The sequence below is a fragment of the Somniosus microcephalus genome, chromosome 33 (genome assembly GCF_052327205.1).
Source record: "Somniosus microcephalus isolate GS21.2 chromosome 33, FLI_Smic_1.0, whole genome shotgun sequence".
NCBI lineage: Eukaryota > Metazoa > Chordata > Chondrichthyes > Squaliformes > Somniosidae > Somniosus > Somniosus microcephalus.
Window position 1 is genome coordinate 37,443,331 of NC_141019.1, and position 13,588 is coordinate 37,456,918.

Here is a 13,588-nt window from a genome sequence, read left to right on the forward strand (position 1 = left end):
TTTTGGGAGTCTCGTATCGGGCATGCGGACGATGTGACCCGTCCATCGGAGCTGATCGAGCGTGGTCAAAGCTTCGATGCTGGGAATGTTGGCCTGAGCAAGAACACTGACGTTGGTGCGCCTATCCTGCCAATGGATTTGCAGGATCTTGCGGAGGCAGCATTGGTGGTACCTCTCCAGTGCTTCGAGGTGCCTGCTGTACATGGTCCATGTCTCTGAGGCATACAGCAGGGCGGGTATCACAGGTCGCAGCCTTCTTGTATTCTATGGCTCGGCTAATAAAGGCAAGTATCCCATGTGCCTTCTTAACCACCTTATCCACCTGTCCTGCTACCTTCAGGGATCTGTGGACATGCGCGCCAAGGTCCATTTGTTCCTCTACACTACTCAGTGTCCGACCATTTATAGTGTCTTCCCTTGCCTTGTTAGCCCTCCTCCGAGTGTAATTATTTCAGGCGGAAGAAAATGACGGGGGTTAGGCAGAACTAGTGGTCCCTGGCTATTGGCATCAGCTGTTTGCCTTCAAAGGCGCTCACCTTGACTGCGTTTCCAGTCCATTTGGGTTCTTAGCCTTGCAGGCAAGGAGCCTCCTGACTGGTTGGGACGGGCTTCCCGCTTGGCATTTCGACCGTTGGTCTACCCCTCGCGGACATGTTCAAGCGTTAGTGGGGAAAATGCTCAAGTCCATTATAAAAGATGTAATAGCAGAGCACTTGGAAAACAGTGACAGGATCGGACAAAGTCAACATGGATTTACAAAAGGTAAATCGTGCTTGACTATAATCTACTGGAATTTTTTGAGGATGTAACTGGTAGAATAGATAAGGGCGAACCAGTGGATGTGGTGTATTTGGACTTTTAGAAGGCTTTCGATAAGGTCCCGCATAAGAGATTAGCGTGTAAAGTTAAAGCACATGGGATTGGGGGCAAGGTACTGACTTGGATAGAGAACTGGTTGGCAGACAGGAAGCAAAGAGTTGGTATAAATGGGTCTTTTTCCGAGTGGCAGGCAGTGACTAGTGGGGTACCGCAGGGATCGGTGCTAGGACCCCAGCTATTCACAATTTTTATTAATGATCTAGATGAGGGAACTAGATGTAATGGCCTAGAAATTCAGTTGCCTTAGCGCCGCTTTTGAGGCGCTAGAGGGACTAGCGCCAGAGTTATGGCCAGTTTAAAAATTCCCTGGGGCCCTAAATCGGCGTTGCACCGGTAGCGCTGCGCCGGCACCGATGACGTCATCGGTGTGCGCAGCGTCCCGGTTGCCGTGGTAACCCGCCCGAACTCCGAAATTGAGTTGCGGCCGCCTCGCCCGTGGCAGCCGCAAGCAACGTTCTGTCAGAGGTGCCTTACTCCAGTTTGCGCCGGCGCATTAAAGGCCCCGCGGCGGCCGGCCACTTTCCCGCCGGCCGCCTGCCCACAGCTCCCTCCCCGGACTTCTCCCCACCCCCCCCTGGAACAGATGCAAGCCCGGCACTTGTCCGAGGTGCCGGGCTCATTTTTAAGCTGATTTGCGCGGGCCGCGGCCGGGTACAGGCAGCTCCTCCTTAACGGGAGGAGGAGGCCTGCACGTCCCCAGCCTGCCGCACCGCATCGGGTGCCGCAGCGCCGGAATTGCGGCGCGAAACGGCAGTTAGCGCCGATGTACCGCCGCAAAGACCCTTCAGTAGCGCCGGCAGCCGTTTGGGCGCGGCACCACTGAATTTCTGGCGCGCGCAGGGGGACTTAGCGCCAGCACTAACTTCCGGCGCTAAAGCCCTGGCTGCGCCAAAACTCAATTTCTAGGCCATTATCTCCACGTTTGCAGACAACACAAAGCTGGGTGGGCGTGTATGCTGTGAGGGGGATGCCGAGAATCTCCAGTATGATTTGGACAGGTTGGGTGATTGGACAGATGCATGGCAGATGCAGTATAATGTGGATAAATGCGAGGTTATCCACTTTGGTGGCAAAAACAGGAAGACAGATTATTATCTGAATGGCAATAGATTGGGAAAAGGGGAAGTGCAAAGAGACCTGGGTGTCCTTGTGCACCAGTCGCTGAAGGTAAGCATGCAGGCTAGATGCAGGAAGGATGTTCCCGATGGCGGGGGAGTCCAGAACCAGGGGTCACAGTCTAAGGATAAGGGGTAAGCCATTTAGGACAGAGATGAGGAGGAATTTCTTCACCCAGAGAGTGGTGAACCTGTGGAATTCTCTACCACAGAAGGCAGTTGAGGCCAACTTATTAAATATATTCAAGAAGGAGTTAGATATATTTCTTAAGGCTAAAGGGATCAAGGGATATGGGGAGAAAGCAGAGACAGGGTACTGAATTTGGATGATCAGCCATGATCTCATTAAATGGCGGAACAGGCTCGAGGGGCCGAATGGCCTGCTCCTGCTCCTATCTTCTATGTTTCTATGAGACCCCACCTCTCCGTATATTGGCATGTTGGCCTTCATTGCAAGAGGATTTGAGTACAGGAGCAATCGAATCATAGAAGATCCTGAGGGGTTGAAGGGATAAGTACTAGTCCTAGCCCCTTTAGGGCTATCCCGGATCAGGCCTATTCCCCAGACGTTAACCTTCAACTAAAGTTAGAGGTAACCGAATCCTAAAGACGCTTAACTGGGTCTAAAGGTCCGGACTATCTCTCCCTAAAGGAAAGGAGCAACCTGAAAATGTTACCGTCCTCCAGATAGCACTTTTAATAAGTTTAGCTAGACTGTAACATTCCAGACATTATGAGGGTCCGGAAAACTCCCCCAGAATTCTGCAACTCCTCACCAAAGAGTATACAGAGATTGAGTTCGCGAGTTTGATACAGAAGTATTATGTGAGACAATTCTAAAAATATATAGATTTATTAAAGAACCGACATATAATTTACAATTGGTGAGTCAATCGCAACATTAACAGTTCCAAAAAAAGAAAGCTTACAATTCTATTATCAGAGATCCTTACTCTCAAATCTTAACTTTGCTACAGTTTTACAGCTCTTAGTTTTATTCAGGATATCCACCAAAATCAAATATAGTACCTTTGATCCCCGAGGTACAAAGAGTTGAAGACTTACAGAGCTGGCTCTGAAGCCGAGAATCGCTTTGCCCCTTTAAGCGAGTCTACTATCCCATTTGAGAGTTCAATATTTATACCCTTTTCCAGTGGTATTTCCTTTAAGGTTTTCTGCTGATGTAAGCTAATTATCTCCAGTCATTTTTCTGCTGACCCCTGCAATTCTTACAGTCACCTCAGCTAGTAGCACTACAGAACCATGTCTTTCCTCTCGGTATTCTAAATGTATCATTAAAAAACGGTGTAACAGCAGGTGCACTTTACTTGTGGGAGAATCTAGAACTAGGGGTCACTGTTTAAAAATAAGGGGTCGCCCATTTAAGACAGAGATGAGGAGTATTTTTTTCTCACAGAGGGTCGTGAGTCTTTGGAACTCTCTTCCTCAGAGGGCGGTGGAAGCAGAGTCTTTGAATATTTTTAAGGCAGAGGTAGATAGATTCGTGGTAAGCAAGGGGGTGAAAGGTTGTGATAAAAATAATAACTTCCGGGAAGTTATGTCATCACTTCCTGTGAACTGTGAACTGTGAACTATGAACTATGAACTGTGTACATACCTCACTTCCTGTCATGTGTCACTTCCTGTTGGACTGGTATAAATACTGGTCTGTTCAGTATTGTAAGAGGCTTCTACCAGAGGCTTGGTAAAGACCTCTCTTGTATATAGTGTGTTTATAAGTTACTTAAAGCTTACTTTAAAGTTACTTGATGGTAAGCCTCCTTTTTCTTACATCAAAGGTTATCAGGGGGATAGGCGGGAATGTGGAGTAATCGGATCAGCCATGATCTTATTGAATGGCGGAGCAGGCTCGAGGGCCCGAGTGGCCTACTCCTGCTCCTAATTCGTATTTGTTCGTATGTCTTACTACAGTTATACAGGGCCTGGGTGAGACCACACCTGGAGTACTGTGTGCAGTTTTGGTCTCCTTACCCAAGAAAGGATATACTTGCCATAGAGGGAGTGCAGCGAAGGTTCACCAGACTGATTCCTGGGATGGCAGGACTGTCGTGTATGAGGAGAGATTGGGTCGACTAGGCTTGTGTTCACTAGAGTTTAGAAGAATGAGAGGGGATCTCATTGAAACGTATAAAATTCTGACAGGGCTAGACAGACTGGATGCAGGGAGGATGTTTCCCCTGGCTGGGGGGGGTCTAGAATGAGGGGTCACAGTCTCAGGATACGGGGTAGGACATTTAGGACTGAGATGAGGAGGAATTTCTTCACTCAGAGGGTGGTGAACCTGTGGAATTATTTACCACAGAAGGCTGTGGAGGCCAAGTCACTGAATATATTTAAGAAGGAGATAGATAGATTTCTAGACACAAGGCATCAAGGGGTATGGGGAGAGAGCAGGAATATGGTATTGAGATAGAGGATCAGCCATGATCGTATTGAATGGCGGAGCAGGCTCGAAGGGCCGCACTGTCGGAGGGGCAATACTGAGGGAGCTCCGCACTGTCGGAGGGGCAGCACTGAGGGAGCGCCGCACTGTCGGAGGGGCAGTACTGAGGGAGCGCCGCACTGTCGGAGGGGCAGCACTGAGGGAGCGCCGCACTGTCGGAGGGGCAGTACTGAGAGAGTGCTGCACTGTCGGAGGGGCAGTACTGAGGGAGCACCACACTGTCGGAGGGGCAGCACTGAGGGAGCGCCGCACTGTCGGGGGGCAGTACTGAGGGAGTGCCGCACTGTCGGAGGGGCAGCACTGAGGGAGCGCTGCACTGTCGGAGGGGCAGTACTGAGGGAGCTCCGCACTGTCGGAGGGGCAGCACCGAGGGAGCGCCGCACTGTCGGAGGGGCAGTACTGAGGGAGCGCCGCACTGTCGGAGGGGCAGCACTGAGGGAGTGCCGCACTGTCGGAGGGGCAGTACTGAGGGAGCGCCGCACTGTTGGAGGGTCAGTACTGAGGGAGCGCCGCATTATCGGAGGGGCGGGTACTGAGGGAGCGCTACACTGTCGGAGGGGGCGGTACTAAGTGAGCGCTGCACTGTTGGAGGGGCAGTACTGAGGGAGTGCCGTACTGTCGGAGGGGCAGTACTGAGGGAGCGCCGTACTGTCGGAGGGGCAGTATTGAGGGAGCGCCGCACTGTCGGAGGGGCAGTATTGAGGGAGCGCCGCACTGTTGGAGGGGCAGTACTGAGGGAGCGCCGTACTGTCGGAGGGGCAGTATTGAGGGAGCGCCGCACTGTCGGAGGGGCAGTACTGAGTGAGCACTGCACTGTCGGAGGGGCAGTACTGAGAGTGCGGCGCACTGTTGGAGGGGCAGTACTGAGGGAGCGCCGCACTGTCGGAGGGGCGATACTGAGGGAGCACCGCACTGTCGGAGGAGCAGTACTGAGGGAGCGCGGCACTGTCGGAGGGGCAGTACTGAGTGAGCACTGCACTGTCGGAGGGGCAGTGCTGAGGGAGCGCCGCACTGTCGGAGGGGCAGTACTGAGTGAGCACTGCACTGTCGGAGGAGCAGTGCTGAGGGAGCGCCGCACTGTCGGAGGGGCAGTACTGAGGGAGCGCCGCACTGTCGGAGGGGCATTACTGAGGGAGCGCCGCACTGTCGAAGGGGCAGTACTGAGGGAGCGCCGCACTGACGGAGATGCCGTCTTTCGTATGACACGTTAAACCGAGGCCCCGTCTGCCCTCTCAGGCGGACGTTAAAGATCGCACTGGCCCCTATTTCGAAGAAGAGCAGCGGGGGCGGGGGGGCGGGGAGTTCTCCCCGGTGTCCTGGGGCCAATATTTATCCCTCAACCAACATCACTAAAACAGATGATCTGGTCATTTATCACATTGCTGTTTGTGGGAGCTTGCTGTGCGCAAATTGGCTGCTGCATTTCCCACATGTCTTTCTTTCTTTCTGCATATCCTTCTATCCCTTTCTCCCTCGTGTGTTTATCCAGCTTCCCCTTAAATGCATCTGTGCTATTCGTCTCCACCACTCCCTGTGGTAGCGAGTTCCACATTCTCACCACTCTCTGGGTAAAGAAGTTTCTCCTGAATTCCCCATTGGATTTCTTGGTGACTATCTTATATTGACGGCCTCTAGTTCTGCTCTTCCCCACAAGTGGAAACACTCTCTCTGTATCCACTCTATCAAAACCTTTCATAATTTTAAAGACCTCTATTAGGTCACCCCACAGCCTTCTCTTTTCAAGAGCCTGTTCATCCTTTCCTGATCTGTACACCCTCGCATTTCTGGTATCATCCTTGTAAATCTTCTCTGCACCCTCTCCAGTGCCTCTATATCCTTTGATAATATGGCGACCAGAACTGCACGCAGTACTCTAAGTGTGGTCTAACCGAGGTTTGATACAGGTTTAGCATAACTTCCCTACTTCTTAATTCGATTCCTCTATAAATAAACACAAATGCTTGGTTTGCATTTTTATGGCCTTATTAACGTGCATCGCTACTTCTACTGCCCCTCTGACAGTGCGGTGCTCCCTCAGTACTGCCCTCCGACAGTGCGGCGCTCCCTCAGTACTGCCCCTCCAACTGTGCGGCGCTCCCTCAGTACTGCCCCTCCGACAGTGCGGCGCTCCCTCAGTACTGCCCTCCGACAGTGCGGCGCTCCCTCAGTACCGCCCCTCCGACAGTGCGGCGCTCCCTCAGTACTGCCCCTCTGACAGTGCGGCGCTCCCTCAGTACTACCCATCCCACAGTGCGGCGCTCCCTCAGTACTGCCCCTCCGACAGTGCGGCAGTCCCTCAGTACTGCCCCTCCGACAGTGCGGCGCTCCCTCAGTACTGCCCTTCCGACAGTGCGGCGGTCCCTCAGTACCGCCCCTCCGACAGTGCGGCATTCCCTCAGTACCGCCCCTCCGACAGTGCAGCGCTCCCTCAGTACCGCTCCTCCAACAGTGCAGTGCTCCCTCATTACTGCCCCTCCGACAGTGCAGCGCTCCCTCAGGACCGCCCCTCCGACAGTGCGATGCTCCCTCAGTACTGCCCCTCCAACTGTGCGGCGCTCCCTCAGTACTGCCCCTCCGACAGTGCGGTGCTCCCTCAGTACTGCCCCTCCAACTGTGCGGCGCTCCCTCAGTACCGCCCCTCCGACAGTGCGGCGCTCCCTCAGTACCGCCCCTCCGACAGTGCGGCGCTCCCTCAGTACTGCCCCTCTGACAGTGCAGCGCTCCCTTAGTACTGACCCTCCAACAGTGCGGTGCTCCCTCAGTACTGCCCCTACGACAGTGCGGCGCTACCTCAGTACCGCCCCTCCGAAAGTGCGGCGCTCCCTCAGTACCGCCCCTCCGACAGTGCGGCGCTCCCTCAGTACTGCCCCTCTGACAGTGCAGCGCTCCCTTAGTACTGACCCTCCAACAGTGCGGTGCTCCCTCAGTACTGCCCCTCCGACAGTGCGGCGCTCCCTCAGTACTGCCCCTCCGACAGTGCGGCACTCCCACAGTACTGCCCCTCCGACAGTGCGGTGCTCCCTCAGTACTGCCCCTCCGACAGTGCGGCGCTACCTCAGTACCGCCCCTCTGACAGTGCAGCGGTCCCTCAGTACTGCCCCTCCGACAGTGCGGCGCTCCCTCCGTACCGCCCCTTCTACAGTGCGGCGCTACCTCAGTACCGCCCCTCTGACAGTGCAGCGGTCCCTCAGTACTGCCGCTCCGACAGTGCAGCGGTCCCTCAGTACTGCCCCTCCGACAGTGCGGCGCTCCCTCCGTACTGCCCCTCTGACAGTGCAGCGCTCCCTCCGTACTGCCCCTCTGACAGTGCGGCACTCCCTCAGTACTGTCCCTCCGACAGTGTAGCGCTCCCTCAGTACCGCCCCTCCGACAGTGCGGCGCTACCTCAGTACCGCCCCTCTGACAGTGCAGCGGTCCCTCAGTACTGCCCCTCCGACAGTGCAGCGGTCCCTCAGTACTGCCCCTCCGACAGTGCAACGCTCCCTCAGTACTGCCCCTCCGACAGTGCGGCGCTCCCTCAGCACCGCCCCTCCCACAGTGCAGCGGTCCCTCAGTACTGCCCCTCCGACAGTGCGGCGCTCCATCCGTACTGCCCCTCCGACAGTGCGCCGCTCCCTCAGTACTGCCCCTCCGACAGTGCGGCGCTCCCTCAGTACTGCCCCTCCGACAGTGCGGCACTCCCTCAGTACTGTCCCTCCGACAGTGTAGCACTCCCTCAGTACCGCCCCTCCGACAGTGCGGCGCTCCCTCAGTACTGCCCCTCCGACAGTGCGGCGCTCCCTCAGTACTGCCCCTCCGACAGTGCGGCGCTCCCTCAGTACCGCCCCTCCGACAGTGCGGCGCTCCCTCAGTACCGCCCCTCCGACAGTGCGGCGCTCCCTCAGTACTGCTCCTCCAACAGTGCGGCGCTCCCTCAGTACCGCCCCTCCGACAGTGCGGCGCTCCCTCAGTACTGACACCGGGGAGCGTCGTCCTGGGATTTCGGGGCTCGAGTCTCTGGAGTGGGGGCTCGGAACCCACGACCCTCCGACTCAGAGGCAAGAGAGAGTGAGCGCACTACCCACCAAGTCACAGATCAACACTCAGCTCCCCCCCGTACCCTCCTTTGCTCTCCATATCCTTTGAAACCCCACCAACACGGCGCCCACGATGGGCGAGTATCTGCGGTCACAAGCGGCCCCTCCCTGCCTCGCCACCACCCCCCACCCACTCCCTTTCCCCCAACCCCCCCCCCACCAGTGTCATTTAAAGGTTTCAACTTAATGAAAAATACCTCAGCTGCCGCTAATGTTGTACAAAAAATACTAGCAGAGTTACTCAAGAAATCGGAATTTGGTGTAATATTTGATGTTAAACCCAGCAAACCTCAATGTTCAAAGTTCGGAAAAAATGATCGGAATTAGGAGATTTCTGAGCGAATTTCGAACTGGCATTCGCAAGAGAGTGCTGGATATCCACTCGTTGAATCCACCCTGCCGGCTTCTTGGCAGCCCGAGCCCCAGGCTGAATTTCGCAGCGATGCAAGTTATAAGTGATGGTTGGGCAAAAGTTCATTTAGGCCTTCTGATGTGGTGAGGGACACAGATTCCGCTCGACGCGCGGGCGAAGGGGCTCCTGAGCCAGGCTGAAAGGATCTGTGTGTTCATGGCTCTCACCCGCGCCCCCCACTCAGAAGAAGCATAGAAGGATTGAGCACAGGAGGGAGGCCCTTCGGCCCCTCGAGCCTGCTCCGCCATTCAATGCGATCATGGCTGATCATCCAAATTCAGTACCCTGTCCCTGCCTTCTCCCCATATCCCTTGATCCCTTTAGCCTTAAGAAATATATCCAACTTCTTCTTGAATGTATTTAATGAATTGGCCTCCACTGCCTTGTGTGGTAGAGAATTCCACAGGTTCACCACTCTCTGGGTGAAGAAATTCCTCCTCATCTCTGTCCTAAATGGCTTACCCCTTATCCTTAGACTGTGACCCCTGGTTCTGGACTCCCCCGCCATCAAGAACATCCTTCCTTCATCTAGTCTGTCTAGTCCTGTTAGAATTTTATAAGTTTCAATGAGATCCCCTCTCATTCTTCTAAACTCCAGCGAGTATAAGCCCAATCGACCCAATCGCTCCTCATACGTCATTCCTGCCATCCCAGGTATCAGCCTGGTGAAAGTTTACTATTGAATCTGCTCCCACCGCCCTTTCAGGCAGCGCGTTCCAGATCACAACAACTCGCTGCGTTAAAAACATTCTCCTCATCCCCCCCTCCGGTTCTTTTGCCGATTATCTTCAATCTGTGTCCCCTGGTTACCGACCCTCCTGCTACCAGGGGTCACAGTCTCAGGATAAGGAGTCGGCCATTTAGGACTGAGATGAGGAGGAATTTCTTCACTCAGAGGGCGGTGAATCTTTGGAATTCTCTGCCCCAGAGGGCTGTGGAGGCTCAGTCGTTGAGTATATTCAAGGCTGAGTTCGACATATTTTTGGACTCTCGGGGAATCGAGGGATATGGGGATCGGGCAGGAAAGTGGAGTTGAGGTCGATGATCAGCCATGATCTCATTGAATGGCGGAGCAGGCTCGAGGGGCCGAATGGCTGACTCCTGCTCCTAATTCTTATGTTATTATGTTCTTATTGGGAACAGTTTCTCCTTACTGACTCTATCGAAACCCTTCCTGATTTTGAACGCCTCAATTAAATCTCCCCCTTAACCTTCTCTGCTCCAAGGAGAACAACCCCAGCTTCTCCAGTCTCTCTATGTAACTGAAGTCCCTCATCCCCGGTACCATTCTGGTCAATCTCCCCCTTAACCTTCTCTGCTCTAAGGAGAACAACCCCAGCTTCTCCAGTCTCTCCACGTCACTGAAGTCCCTCATCCCCTGGTACCATTCTGGTCAATCTCCCCCTTAACCGTCTCTGCTCTAAGGAGAACAACCCCAGCTTCTCCATTCTCTCCACGTCACTGAAGTCCCTCATCCCCCGGTACCATTCTGGTCAATCTCCTCCTTAACCTTCTCTGCTCTAAGGAGAACAACCCCAGGTTCTCCAGTCTCTCCATGTTACTGAAGTCCCTCATCCCCTGGTACCATTCTGGTCAATCTCCCCCTTAACCTTCTCTGCTCTAAGGAGAACAACCCCAGCTTCTCCAGTCTCTCCACGTCACTGAAGTCCCTCATCCACTGGTACCATTCTGGTCAATCTCCCCCTTAACCTTCTCTGCTCTAAGGAGAACAATCCCAGCTTCTCCAGTCTATCCACATAACTGAAGTCCCTCATCCCCTGGTACTGTTCCGGTAAATCTCCCCCTTAACCTTCTCTGCTCCAAGGAGAACAATCCCAGCTTCTCCAGTCTCTCCACGTAACTGAAGTCCCTCATCCCCTGGTACCATTCTGGTCAATCTCCCCCTTAACCTTCTCTGCTCCAAGGAGAACAATCACAGCTTCTCCAGTCTCTCCACGTCACTGAAGTCCCTCATCCCCTGGTACCATTCTGGTCAATCTCCCCCTTAACTTTCTCTGCCCTAAGGAGAACAACCCCAGCTTCTCCAGTCTCTCCACCTCACTGAAGTCCCTCATCCCCTGGTACCATTCTGGTCAATCTCCTCCGCCCCCTCTCTAAGGGGGACAGACTTGCCTTTCATGTCCTCAGGGCGTCCCAAAGCGCTTTCACAGCCAATGAGCTACTTCTTTTTGAAGTGTAGTTATTGGCAGTCAATTTGCGCACAGCAAGCTCCCACAAACAGCAATGAGATAACTGACCGGATCATCTGTTTTATTATTGGTCGAGGGCAGGGCCAGGGGGGGGGGGGGGGGTGACGAGGAGGGGCCATGGAGGGATTTGGGACGCGAGGTTGTGAATTTTGAAGTCGAGGCGTTGCCGGACCGGGAGCCAGTGACGGTCAGCGAGCACAGTGGGGGGGCGATGGGTGAACGGGGCTCGGTGCGAGTTAGGACACGGTGGGGGGAGGGGTTGCTGCAGAGGTTTGGATCACCTCAACTTTTCTTCCAGCGGGTACCTGCTCCTGAAGCGAGAGGCTTGTGATCCCTCGAGTGTGGAAGATTAAGGGGATGATCGAATCGAGGTGTTTGAGGTGATTAAAGGATTCGATGGGGTCGATAGAGGGAGACTATTTCCTCTGGTGGGGTTAGTCCAGAACAAGGGGGGGGGCGTAACCTTACAATTAGAGCCACGCCGTTCAGGGGTGATGTCAGGAAGCACTTCTTCACACAAAGGGTGGTGGAAATCTGGAACACTCTCCCCCCCCAAAAAGCTGTCGAGGCTGGGGGTCAATTGAAGCTTTCAAAACCGAGATCGATGGATTTTTGTTGGGTAAGGGTATCGAGGGATATGGAACCAAGGCGCGTAGATGGAGTTAAGATACAGATCAGCCCTGATCTGATTGAATGGTGGAACAGGCTCGAGAGGGCTGAATGGCCTCCTCCTGTTCCTACTGCAACAGGCTCGAGGGGGCTGAAGGGCCTCCTCCTGTTCCTAATGGAACAGGCTCGAGGGGGCTGAATGGCCTCCTCCTGTTGCTAATGTAACAGGCTCGAGGGGGCTGAATGGTCTCCTCCTGTTCCTAATGTAACAGGCTCGAGGGGGGCTGAATGGCCTCCTCCTGTTCCTAATGTAACAGGTTCGAGGGGCTGAATAGCCTCCTCCTGTTCCAAATGTAACAGGCTCGAGGGGCTGAATGGCCTCCTCCTGTTCCTAATGTAACAGGCTCGAGGGGGGCTGAATGTCCTCCTCCTGTTCCTAATGTAACAGGCTCGAGGGGGGCTGAATGGCCTCCTCCTATTCCTAATGTAACAGGCTCGAGGGGGCTGAATGGCCTCCTCCTGTTCCTAATGTAACAGGCTCAAGGGGCTGAATGGCCTCCTCCTGTTCCTAATGTAACTGGCTCGGGGGCTGAACAGCCTCCTCCTGTTCCTAATGTAACAGGATCGAGGGGGCTGAATGGCCTCCTCCTGTTCCTAATGTAACAGGCTCGAGGGGGCTGAATGGCCTCCTCCTGTTCCTAATGTAACAGGCTCGAGGGGGACTCAACGGCCTCCTCCTGTTCCTAATGTAACAGGTTCGAGGGGCTGAATAGCCTTCTCCTGTTCCTAATGTAACAGGCTCGAGGGGGCTGAATGGCCTCCTCCTGTTCCTAATGTAACTGGCTCGGGGGCTGAATGTCCTCCTCCTGTTCCTAATGTAACAGGCTCGAGGGGGGCTGAATGGCCTCCTCCTGTTCCTAATGCAACAGGCTCGAGGGGGACTCAACGGCCTCCTCCTGTTCCTAATGTAACAGGCTCGAGGGGGCTGAATGGCCTCCTCCTGTTCCTAATGTAACAGGCTCAAGGGGCTGAATGGCCTCCTCCTGTTCCTAATGTAACTGGCTCGGGGGCTGAACAGCCTCCTCATGTTCCTAATGTAACAGGATCGAGGGGGACTCAACGGCCTCCTCCTGTTCCTAATGTAACAGGCTCGAGGGGGCTGAATGGCCTCCTCCTGTTCCTAATGTAACAGGCTCGAGGGGGACTCAACGGCCTCCTCCTGTTCCTAATGTAACAGGTTCGAGGGGCTGAATAGCCTCCTCCTGTTCCTAATGTAACAGGCTCGAGGGGCTGAATGGCCTCCTCCTGTTCCTAATGTAACAGGCTCGAGGGACTGAATGGCGTCCTCCTGTTCCTAATGTAACAGGCTCTAGGGGGGCTGAATGGCCTCCTCCTGTTCCTAATGTAACAGGCTCGAGGGGGCTGAATGTCCTCCTCCTATTCCTAATGCAACAGGCTCGAGGGGGGCTGAACGGCCTCCTCCTGCTCCTATATTCTGATGCTCCTCCAGTTCGCTACCAGCAACATTAGGACGGGCTGGGCTGAGGAAACAATTCTTGTCTGAAATGAGTCACAGCTGTACGCAATTTGAAATGCTGGTTCTAGAGAGTATCATTTTTTTGCGGGGTGTGGGGGGGGCGGTGGGGAACTGCTTTATTTATGGGGCTGGCAAGAGATGTGAAGTTCCACCAAACCGGAATAGTCTGTCCTGGGCAAGAGACAGGAGGACATTTTCTTGACTGCAAAGGTAATTACGCAGCCAGTCCAACCACCTCCTAATTTGACTTCTGTGGTCAGTGCACTCCATCGGAATAAAACACAAG

The 13,588-nt window shown here is 54.3% G+C and overlaps 1 pseudogene; it reads left to right on the forward strand.

The window, feature by feature from the left end:
* Positions 1 to 651: 651 nt before the first annotated feature.
* Positions 652 to 13,588, forward strand: part of LOC147097183 (uncharacterized) — a 34,339-nt pseudogene continuing 21,402 nt past the window's right edge.